Consider the following 10,300-nt stretch of genomic DNA (forward strand, 5'->3'; position numbering starts at 1 on the left):
AAAGGATAAATTTCTGTTGTTTTAAGCCACTAAATTTGGAAATTTGTACAACAGCTGTAGAAAACTAATACAGATTTTGTACCAGGAAGGGGGATGCTTCTATAACAGATACCTAAAAATGTGGCTGTGGAATTGGGTAATGTATACATGCTGGAAGAGTTTTGAGGCACATGATAGAAAATGCCTAGATTTCCTTGAAGAGATTGTTGGTAGAAATACGGACAATAAAGGCAATTCTGGTGAGAGAGAGGTCAAAATGAAGTGAGGACTCCTGGGCATATAGCTGGAGAAAACCATAATTTGAAAAGACACATGCACCTCAATGTTCATTGCAGCACTATTTACAATAGCCAAGACATGGAAGCAACGTAAATGTCCATTGACAGATGAATGGATAAAGAAGACGGGATACACACACACACACACACACACACACACACACACACAATGGAATATTAGTCAGCCATAAAAAAGAATGAAATAATGCCATTTGCAGCAACATGAATGGACCTAGAGATTGTCATACTGAGTGAAGTAAGTCAGACAGAGAAAGACAAATATCATATGTTAACGCTTATATGTGGAATCTAAAAAAATGATACAAATGAACCTATATACAAAACAGAAATAGACCCACAGACATAGAAAACAAATTTATGGTTACCAAAGGGGAAAGTGAGAGAGAGGGACAAATGAGGAGTTTGGGGTTAACATATACACACTACTATATATAAAATAGATAAGCAAAAAGGACCTACTGTATAGCACAGGGAACTATACTCAATATTTTGTAGTAACCTATAAGGGAAAATAATCTGAAAAAAACAGATATATACATATGTATAATTGAATCACTTTGCTGTATACCTGAAATTAATGCAACATTGTAAATCAACTATACTTCAATTAAAAAAAAAAAAGAACCTCCAAAAAAGAAAAGAAAGAAGTGAGGAGAATGTAGAGAAAGTTTCTATTGTCTCAGAGAATACATGTATGGTCATGAACATAATGTTGGTATCAAGTACGAACATGAAAGGTGCTTCTGATGAGGTCTCAGATGGAAATGAAGAGCCAATTATTGGAAACCGGAGGAAAGGCCATAAAGCAGCAGAAACTTGGCTGAATTGTATTCTAGTGTTGACTGGAAAGTAGAAATTGTAAGGAATGAACTTGGATATTTAACTGAGGAAATTTCTAAGCAAAATATGAATGATATGGCCTGGTTTCTCCTTGCTGCTTGTAGTAAAATCTTAGAGGAAAGATATAAATTGCAGAAGGAACTGTTAAGCAAAAGGAACCAGCACATGATGATTTGGGAAGTCCTCAGCCTGTTAAAATTAGGAAATTCACTGTTCAGAAAGTGTGGTCTAAAGACAGCACCAAAGATGTTGTGGGAGAACCTACTGTTGAAGAGATTAAATCTGTGACTGTCGGGTATACTCCACCATCTCAGCAGAATGCAGGAAGAGAGATGGGGCTACTCAGGAAAGATCTGTGGAGCCTCTTACCTGATGGTGTAGCTCCCTGTGAATTATGCAGAAGACCAACAAGGCTTTTGAGACTGTTACATTAGTGGAAACTCTGCCAGTCTAGATTGAGAGGCCCAGAGATGAAATGAAGTGAAGAAAGAATGGCTTGGAGGGCAGAGCCACGAATGCAGAGGCAGAGACCAAAGAAGGTGGGATGCAGCTGCTGCCAAAGCCCCGGAGAGCAGGGCCACCTTCATGCACCCAAAGGACAGAGCATCAAGCCACAATGGGTTATTTGCAGGCCTTGAAATCTACTGGAATGTGCATGCTGGGCTTCAGACTTGCTTTGGACCAGTGACTCCTTTGTTCCTTCCTTTTTCTCCCATTAGGAATGGGTTAAGACTTTGGGAGATGTTGGGATGGGGTGGATGTATTTTGAAAGTGGGACCAAAGTGACTTTTGAGGGGGTCAAAGGGTAGATTATGATGGGTTAAATAGTGTCCCCCACCAAAATTCATGTCGACCTGGAATGTCAGAATGTGACCAAGACAGAAGGTCTTTGCAGATGTAATTAGTTAAGATGAGGTCCTACTGCATTAGGGTGGTCCCTAAATCCAATCGGTGGTGTCCTTATAAGAAGAGAGAAAGGACACACAGAAATGTGATGGTGGAGGTGGAGATTGCAGTGGTGCAGCTCCAACCAAGGAATGCCAAGGATTCATTTGTTGTTTTAAGCTTCCTGATTTGTGGTACTTTGTTGTAGTGGCCCCAGGACACTGATACACAGAGTGTGGTATCAAGCAACTTAGGTCTGGAGGCAACTGAAGCTTGGCTGTAGGGGAAGCCTGTGTGCCACTCACCCTGTCCCAGCAGAGACCCCAGGACGATGCCGGGGTTTTTAGACCTGCCATGATGAGGTGAGGTGAAACACTTGCCATGCGAAATCGTAAGGTGTCTCAGTGCAACGGTGTTAGGGAGGACTTGAGTAGGGTTTGGGCTCATATAAGGCAATTTTGAAGAGGTTCAAAGAAGCAGAGCTGGACTGGATGCTGTTAGGAAGTGGGGCTTGTTCTGTGTTTGAGTATCAGTAAGTTGTATTAGAAAGTATAAGGAATGAAGGGAAGCAAAAGCTGTAGCTGGTAGCAAAGCAGCAGCCACTTATATCACCAGGATAGGTACAGTTGATTGTTTCTTTGTCTCACAGAGTGACCTTGTCTGATGTTGATGTTCTGTGACAGTTTATGTTCAACAGGAGAGCCCCAGGGCCCAGCTTTCTCACTGTATAGAACCAGCACCTCAGAGCTAACCTGCCTGAGGGGCCAGGGGGCTGGGAGCACACTGCACCATGTAGGGCCACACAAGGAAGCACCAGGTTTGCTCAGGAGGCAGAGGGAGAGGGGGACATGTGGTGAGAGCCTTTACTGTGGTTTCCATAGGAAGGAACGAGCGAGCAGGGTGAGCAGGCTTAGGACTGGCCAGTTTGAATAATTTTAGTGGACCAGGGCACAGAGGCTAGTTGTCTGGTAGCTGGCCCTGGGGTGACTAGGGCGGGTGGACACTGGCCTGGAGTGTGAGGTTGTTGTGGCGTTGGCGCTGGATGTGTTGGTTTGCATATGAAAGATGTGCTCATGGCAACTCCTTTACTATCTCTAGGAACTGGAGGTCATCCCTCCAGGGTCAGCCTGGCCTGTGTCAAAGCATCAGAACACAGAAAATAAAAGACATGACTAACACAAGACCCCAGAGGGAGACTCAGGAAGCTGGGAGTTGGGCCTAGGGCCCTGAGTGAGCTTAGCAGAGGAGACATGGTGGGCACAGGCAGCATCTGTCACAGATGACCTGCCCAAAGTCACCACAGCAGTACCAGGATTTGAGCTTAAGGTCACTGGTGCCAAATTCCACAATCTGATCCACAGCTCAATTTGGTGAGTGGAGAGAAAGGAATAGCAGGAGTTTGCCCAAGGTGTCACCAACATTATCTACCTGGACCATCTCTCGTTCTCAGATTCCTCAAACAGTTAGTGACACCTGCCCTGTGCTCAGCCTGTGCTGGGCTCTGGGGCCAAGGAGATGAACCAGGTGTGGTTCCTGCACTCCAGGTACAATCTGTCTCTTGGGTGGGAGAGAAGGAGTCACAAGCCTATGGTCTGCCCCAAGCCAGCCTGGGTAGGCAAGGAGTCCTTCCTGGAAGCAGTGGCACCTGAGTGAATTGTGGAAGCACGAGGAGAGCCACAGGGCTGGGTAGACTGCAAGGAAAGTCAGCTTAACTGAAGGCTTTATTCCTGGGCCCTGTGGACCCAAGAGATCACAGAGGTCAGCAGCATGGGGCACAGAGCCAGGCAGGAGCAGGTATTTGATGACTGGATGGAATAAGATAGGGAGTCAAGGAAGAGCTGGGCAGGGAGCTTTTAACCTAATCACCCTTTGAGTCTGGTTTTAAGAGGTGGTCGCCATCAGCAAGGGAAGGCAGGAGCTGTGCGCCCACAGTCCTCTGAAGGCTGAAGGGGCATGTCCCCCACCGAGGATCAGTGTGCAGAAGACGGATTGTCTGCTGCACAGGGGCCCCAGTGAGCACAGAGATACAAAGAGATCCAGCCCATGCACTACCCTCAGGGTCTTGGCCTTCACCAGATGGGCTAGCCTCGGCCTCCCCTGGCCCTCCTTGAGCCTCTCAAAGGAGATGAGAACAAGGTGGTCTCCAGGAGGACTGGGACCGTGGGGGTACCGAGGACAGGGGAGAAAAGAGCACAGCAATATCCAAGATCTGCATAAGCTTGGACCCACCTGTGCTGAGCTGGGTCTCGACGGGAAGGAAAACTCCTGGGCACCATAATCAGGACTCCACACGTGGGTACGTGAGAGATGACCTTGTCTCTGGTTATAGGCTCTGCCCGCCTGCCCTCAGATAGCATCGTTACAGCCCAAGGCCAGACGAATAGAGTGTACATTCCTCTGAACAGTTCAGAAAATGTGGACAAGCATCAAAAACACAGACATTACTTGTATCCCCTGTCAGCACTTAACACCCTGGACTAGTGTCCTCCAGTCCTCCTGTGTTTGCATCTGCTTGTGCATGTTTTATCAGAACTCAGTAAGGTCATACCTGCATTTGGGGTCTGAATCTGATCTAAGTTCTCTAATTTGGAATGGCCTGCTAGTGTGCAGGTGCACATCAGATACCCAAGAAGAGTCTGGCCTAGTGCTTGTGGCCCTCAAATTTGCTGAGGATCCTCCCTATGAAAGGTGAGGTCTGTCTCCACTTGTTGAACCTGAGCTCCATGGCTGCTTGATGAATAGAATACAATAGAAGTGACATTCCAGGCCAAGGCCTGGATAAACAGGCAGTTTCCACTCCCTGTCTTCAGGAACGCTTGCTCCTAGAAGACAGCACCATGCCATGAGGAAGTTCAAGCAGCCCTGTGGAGAGGTGCCAATGCCCTGGGATGCCTTTCCAGTGGAGTCTCACGGTGGATCAGAGCCAAGGTGCTGAGCCCTGCCTGGACTGCAGATTCATGAGCAGAAATGACTGTTGCTGTTGTAAACAGTATCTGTGGTTATGCAGCCACAGGTTCCTGGAACCCTGGCTCATCGAGTGCCTCTGCCTGGCACAGCGATTGGTCCAGGGATGAACACATGGTCCAGTGCATCTCTGGGATGAGGTGTTGGGATGCTGAAAGAGTTGCTCCCCTGCTCTGGGATCCTGAGCTTCAAGGACTTCCCTCCGAACTCTGAAGCTGCCAGCAGCCATCTCCTCTGGGTTGACACTGGGTTTCTATCCCTTGCAGCTGACTAAAGCAGCTACTTAGCAAATGTGTGACTCACAGGCCTGAGCCTCAGTTTCTCACCCGTAAAACGGGGACAGCGAAGCGCTCCTGATGATTACTGGAAAAGCACAGCTGTCAGCACAGGGAGTGAGGAGGTGAGAGCAGGTATACAGCCTGCAGGACTCAGAGCAGCCCCTTCCTGCTCTCTTCTGTCCTGACCCTCCTACTAGCCCTGACTATAGGGCTCACATGCTGGACACACTTGGACTTGCACTGTACATCTCATCCTTCCTTTGGCCCTGGTATGAGGAGTGCTAACATGCCCATCTTGGGAAAACTGAGAAGCACAGAGAGCCAGAATGTCAGGCCCCAGAGGCTGGGCCTTGGGGATGAGCTGTGTTGCTAGGGACAGACCCTTTCCCCAGGCCTCAGACTCCCCATCTGTAAAATGGGAGCCCTCCAAGCACCTGTCCCAGGCCAGGTCTCTTCAATCTGTCCATGCTGATGGCCTTGGCCAGCCTTCCAGGCCTTGTGAGAGACCACCCCCTAGGAGGCCCAGGGAATGCCTTCCCACAAGGCATGTGCCAGGCCACAAGACTGGGCCTCTGAGGTGCCCTTGAGCCATAGCCTTGGCAGGTGTGGCTTGAGAGGAGGTGGGGAGGAGACAGGAGCCCAGAGAGGGGGCAGGGCTTACCCAAAGTCAACCAGCAGGCTGCAGAAGTAGCTAAGATGCCCTGAGCCTGAGGGGCTGATGAGGGCCAAGAGGCCACAGGGTCTGCATTAGGCAGGGGGAGGCAGGCTCTCATACTTCTGTGACTGGGGACTCAGGCTCCCGCCAAGCTGGCTGGGCAGGTGCATGGCATCAAGGAAGCTTAACTGGCTCATAACCACTAAGCCTCTGGATTGCCCTGGACCTGCCTATGCAGTTCTTACCCCAGGCTTACCTAGGAGAACTTCTGGCTGTGAAAACATACCCCTGCCCCCACCTGGCGGGGGCGGGGGCACAGCCAAACCCTATCATTATGAGTGAGCCCTCAGACCACAGTCATGAGGCATCATCTTAGCTGGCAAATGGCCTTAGATGGGACAGTTCCACTTCTCTGAGCCTCAGCTTCCCCATCTGCTAATGAGGGGCCAGTCCATATCTTTTCTGACAGGTAGAATTCAGAACTGTCCTGTGAATGTGTGTTACCATTTACATGTATCCCATCCTTAAAATCTGTATGAGTTTCCTGTTTTCTGATGAGAGAATAGATTCATGCTTACTGTAAAAAATTCAGACAACTCAGAAAAGAGTCAAGAGGCAGGAAAAAATGACCCATAGTCTGGCTGCCCAGAGGTGGAAGAGGAGCCCTGGAAGCAGCCCATCAGCCTTTGTCCCTCCTGTGCCCCCTGTGTCCTGGCTGCTGAGCAGGCTTGGCATTCAGGAGGGCCTGGTCTTATCTGTTCTGTGAATCCATCACCTGCTTTTGCCCCCCTAGGAAAGCGTATAGCCCATAGGCCTGCCTCCTCCCAGCTTCCTTGCTACATGTCTCCAAGCCATCACTGTGAACCTGTGGGTGGTGGCTTGATGTCACCTGGGGTGAGTCACCTGTCTCCCTCCTGGAAGCCAAGGAAAGCCTCACTTGTACAGACCTAGGGTCAGGGAGGACAGCCCAGTGGTCAGAGCCTGGGCCCTGGTGGGGAGTGGGCTCCAGCCCGGGGTTCCCTACAGAAGAGGACCAGCTCTTGCCTTCCTGTGGAGCAGCCAGAGGACTAGTGTGTGTGGAGGATGCCAAACAGCCTGGCAGAAAATATTTTTGGGAAAATTCTCTCCCCAAATACCCAGCTCATTGGAGCTACAAGTTTAGATTACTTTTTAAAATAATTGCTCTTAATTTAAAAACATAATTTTTTTAAAAAAGAGGCAAAGCCCATGAGACCACCCTGCTTCCCTGACTCTCATTTTGGGATGGAATTTTCTGGACTTGGTCCTTTATGAGAGGGTTTTAGGATAAAAATCTTATTTTTATATTGAGTGGTGGAAAAAATGAAGAACATTTAAAGAAAAACAAAAAGCATTTTACATTTCTAAAGTGATTATCCAATTTGAGGGAAACACACCAATGACCAACGCCTCCCCCGCACCCCGCCACCATGGCCTGTGGACGCTGTGTCAGGACAATCAAGTTGAGGAAGGCTCTCTGGGACAGGCTAAGCCTTGAGGGAAGAGGAGACCCCCAAGCCAGATCTTCATCATCCCCTCAAAGTCTCTGGTAGCATGTGTGTAAGCCCATTTTATAGAGCAGAACACCAAGACCCAGAGCTTCCAGACCCCTCCCCCTTCACGCACCTCCCTGGTTCCTTCCTCCCAGTTCATTTATTCAACAAATGTTTGTTTGGGCATACTGTGTGCTCCCAGATACCAACGCAGATGGGGAAGAGGTAATGGGGTAGGGGCTGGACCCCAAATGCAGAGAGGCCAAGGCTTGGGTCAGTTCCTCAAGTGTCTCTGCTGGGTTCTTCTTGCCTCTTTGCCATTGCCTCCACCACGGAGCCATATGTCCTGTCTGCTTCACAGGCCTGAGGTCATGCAGCATGGAACGGCTTTGTCCAGGAAGGGCATTTGGGAGGGCTCCCTTGAGTAGGCGGCCAAGGCCTGAGGGCCAGGAGACACCAGCCTGGCATAGCACAGGCACTGTTCCCAGTCTGGGCCAGGACTTGGAGAGCTGGGGTGCAGATAGGGATGGCAGCAAGTCCAAACACTGGCAGGGCCTGTGTAACCCACCTTTCAGGAGATGCTCCATCCTTGACCATGTCACAGTCTCCCTCACCTTGGGAGGGTGGCAGGATCTTTTCTATCCCTCAGATCAGAATACTAAGGCTCAGGCACAGGATGCCTGTCAGAACTGCCATCCCTGACATGGATGGGGGACGAGGTGGTGGCCCAAGCGGTCTGAGTCTGTGGTAGACTAGTGCCTTCGCCTCCCCGGCCTCAGTTTCCCTCCCTACCCATGGTAGGTGTTGCTGGTGCTCTCCAGGAGCACGCCGTTCCAAGAAGTCCCAGCAAAGGCAGATGGGGTGGTCCAGATCAAGGTTCATACTGACTGAGGTTCCACCTCCAGAACCAAACCCAGTGCCTCCCACTGCTTCTGAAGATGTCTTTGACACCAGTGGGTGTTCTGAGGTATAACGAGGTGTATAGTTTCCTGTAGCATGTGACAGAAGTCTCAGGCCACCACCAGTTCCCTAACGGTACAAACGGAGGCCAGAGCCACATGCTTGAATACCCAGAACATGTAACCATGCCACAGATGGCCAAGAAAACATGTTGTCTCATTCTTGTTATGTTATAGGCTGTTATGGGCTGAAATGTGTCCTCCCCAAAATTCAAGTGATTAAGTCCTAACCCCCAGTACCTCAGAACATGACCTTATTTTGAAATAGGGTCTTTATAGAGGCAATCAAGTTAAAGTGAGGTCATTAGGGTGGCCCTATTCCAATAGGACTGGTACCCCTATAAAAAGGGGAAATTTGGACACAGAGACAGATATGCACAAAGGGACAAAACAGCTGTATGAAAATTGAAATGATGTTGCCACAAGCCAAGAAACTATCAGAAGCTGGGGAGAGGCATGGAGAAGACCCTTTCCAGTGCCTTCAGGGGGAGCACAGCCCTGCTAGCACCTTGATCTCAGACTTCTGACCTCCGGAACCCTGAGATTACACATTTTTGTAGTCCTAAAGTACCCAGTCTGTGGTACCTTGTTACAGCAGCCCCAGGATGCATACACATAGCAGGCCTGGGCCAGCGTGCGGTGCTGTAGGCAGCCCGCAGGCAGCTTCCACCAGCTCTACCCTGTAGTGTCAAGGGCCACACCAGACCTCCCCTCCCAGCCCTGCTCATGCACCTACAGGCAGCTGTCCTGGGTACAGTGGTGCACAAAAGACCAGAGCCAATGAGAAGGCCACAAGATCCCAGAGGTGGGTACGGGGCCATGTGGTAGGGAATTCTGGGGTCCCATGTCCCTGAGTGTGGTCTGGAGGGGGCAGATCACAGTGGGCCCTGTGGACTCACCTGGCTTCCTGATGTGGCAGATGGGACATACACGCTTGGTTCACATCAAGGGAAATGAAGAAAGTCATTATGTGTGACCCACAAGTCGGAAGTGGGAATTAGATATTATGGGGTGAAACAACTCTGACCCAGGAAAGGGCAGGGCCCTTATGTATCGCACTGAACATCAGCTTCTACCAGGCTACGAAAGCAAAGGTGGGGAGGGGCTGGCCCGCTGGAACCCTGCTCTACTGTCCCACAAGACACCCACCTCTTCGCTGTCACCTGCCAGGCACTCCAGAGCCAGGCCTGTCCAGCTGGGCCACCTCACAGACTTGCAGGGGTGGCCACACTGGACTTCTGGCTATACCTCAAGCTTCCAAAGAATTAAGATCTCAAGGCCTTTGCAACAGTTGTTCTCTCTGTCACTAACTGCCTAATGGTGGATCTCTGGATATATCTTGGTATTCACTCCTAGTCTAATGTTTGATCCCTGGGTCTATCTTGGTTTGCACTCCTAGTCTAATAGTGGATCCTTGTGCCTAGGTTGGTCTCCACTATTTAGTCCATTGTTGGATCCCTGGATCTATCTTGGTCTCCACTACCTAGTCTAATGGAGGGTCCCAGTGTCTATCTTGGTCTCCATTCCTAGTCAAATGATGCATTCCTGGATCTATCTTAGCCTGCACTCCTAATCTAATAGTGGATCCCTGGGTCTATTGGTCTCCACTACTTAGTAATGGAGGATCCCTGGGTCTACCTACGCTAATGGCGCACCCCTGGATCTGTCATGGTCTCCACTACCTAGTCTAATGGAGGATCCCTTCATTAGACCAAGATCTATCTTGGTCTGTACTCAAATGTTGGATCCATGTGTCTATCTTGTTCTCCACTACCTATTCTAAGGATGGATCCCTGGATTTATCTTGGTTTGCATTCCTAGTCTAATGATGGAGCCATATGTCTATCTTGGTGACCACTACCTCGTCTAATGGTGGATAAACTCAGTGATAAACCATTAATCTAGGAGT

Source organism: Balaenoptera musculus, chromosome 6, assembly GCF_009873245.2.
Source record: "Balaenoptera musculus isolate JJ_BM4_2016_0621 chromosome 6, mBalMus1.pri.v3, whole genome shotgun sequence".
NCBI lineage: Eukaryota > Metazoa > Chordata > Mammalia > Artiodactyla > Balaenopteridae > Balaenoptera > Balaenoptera musculus.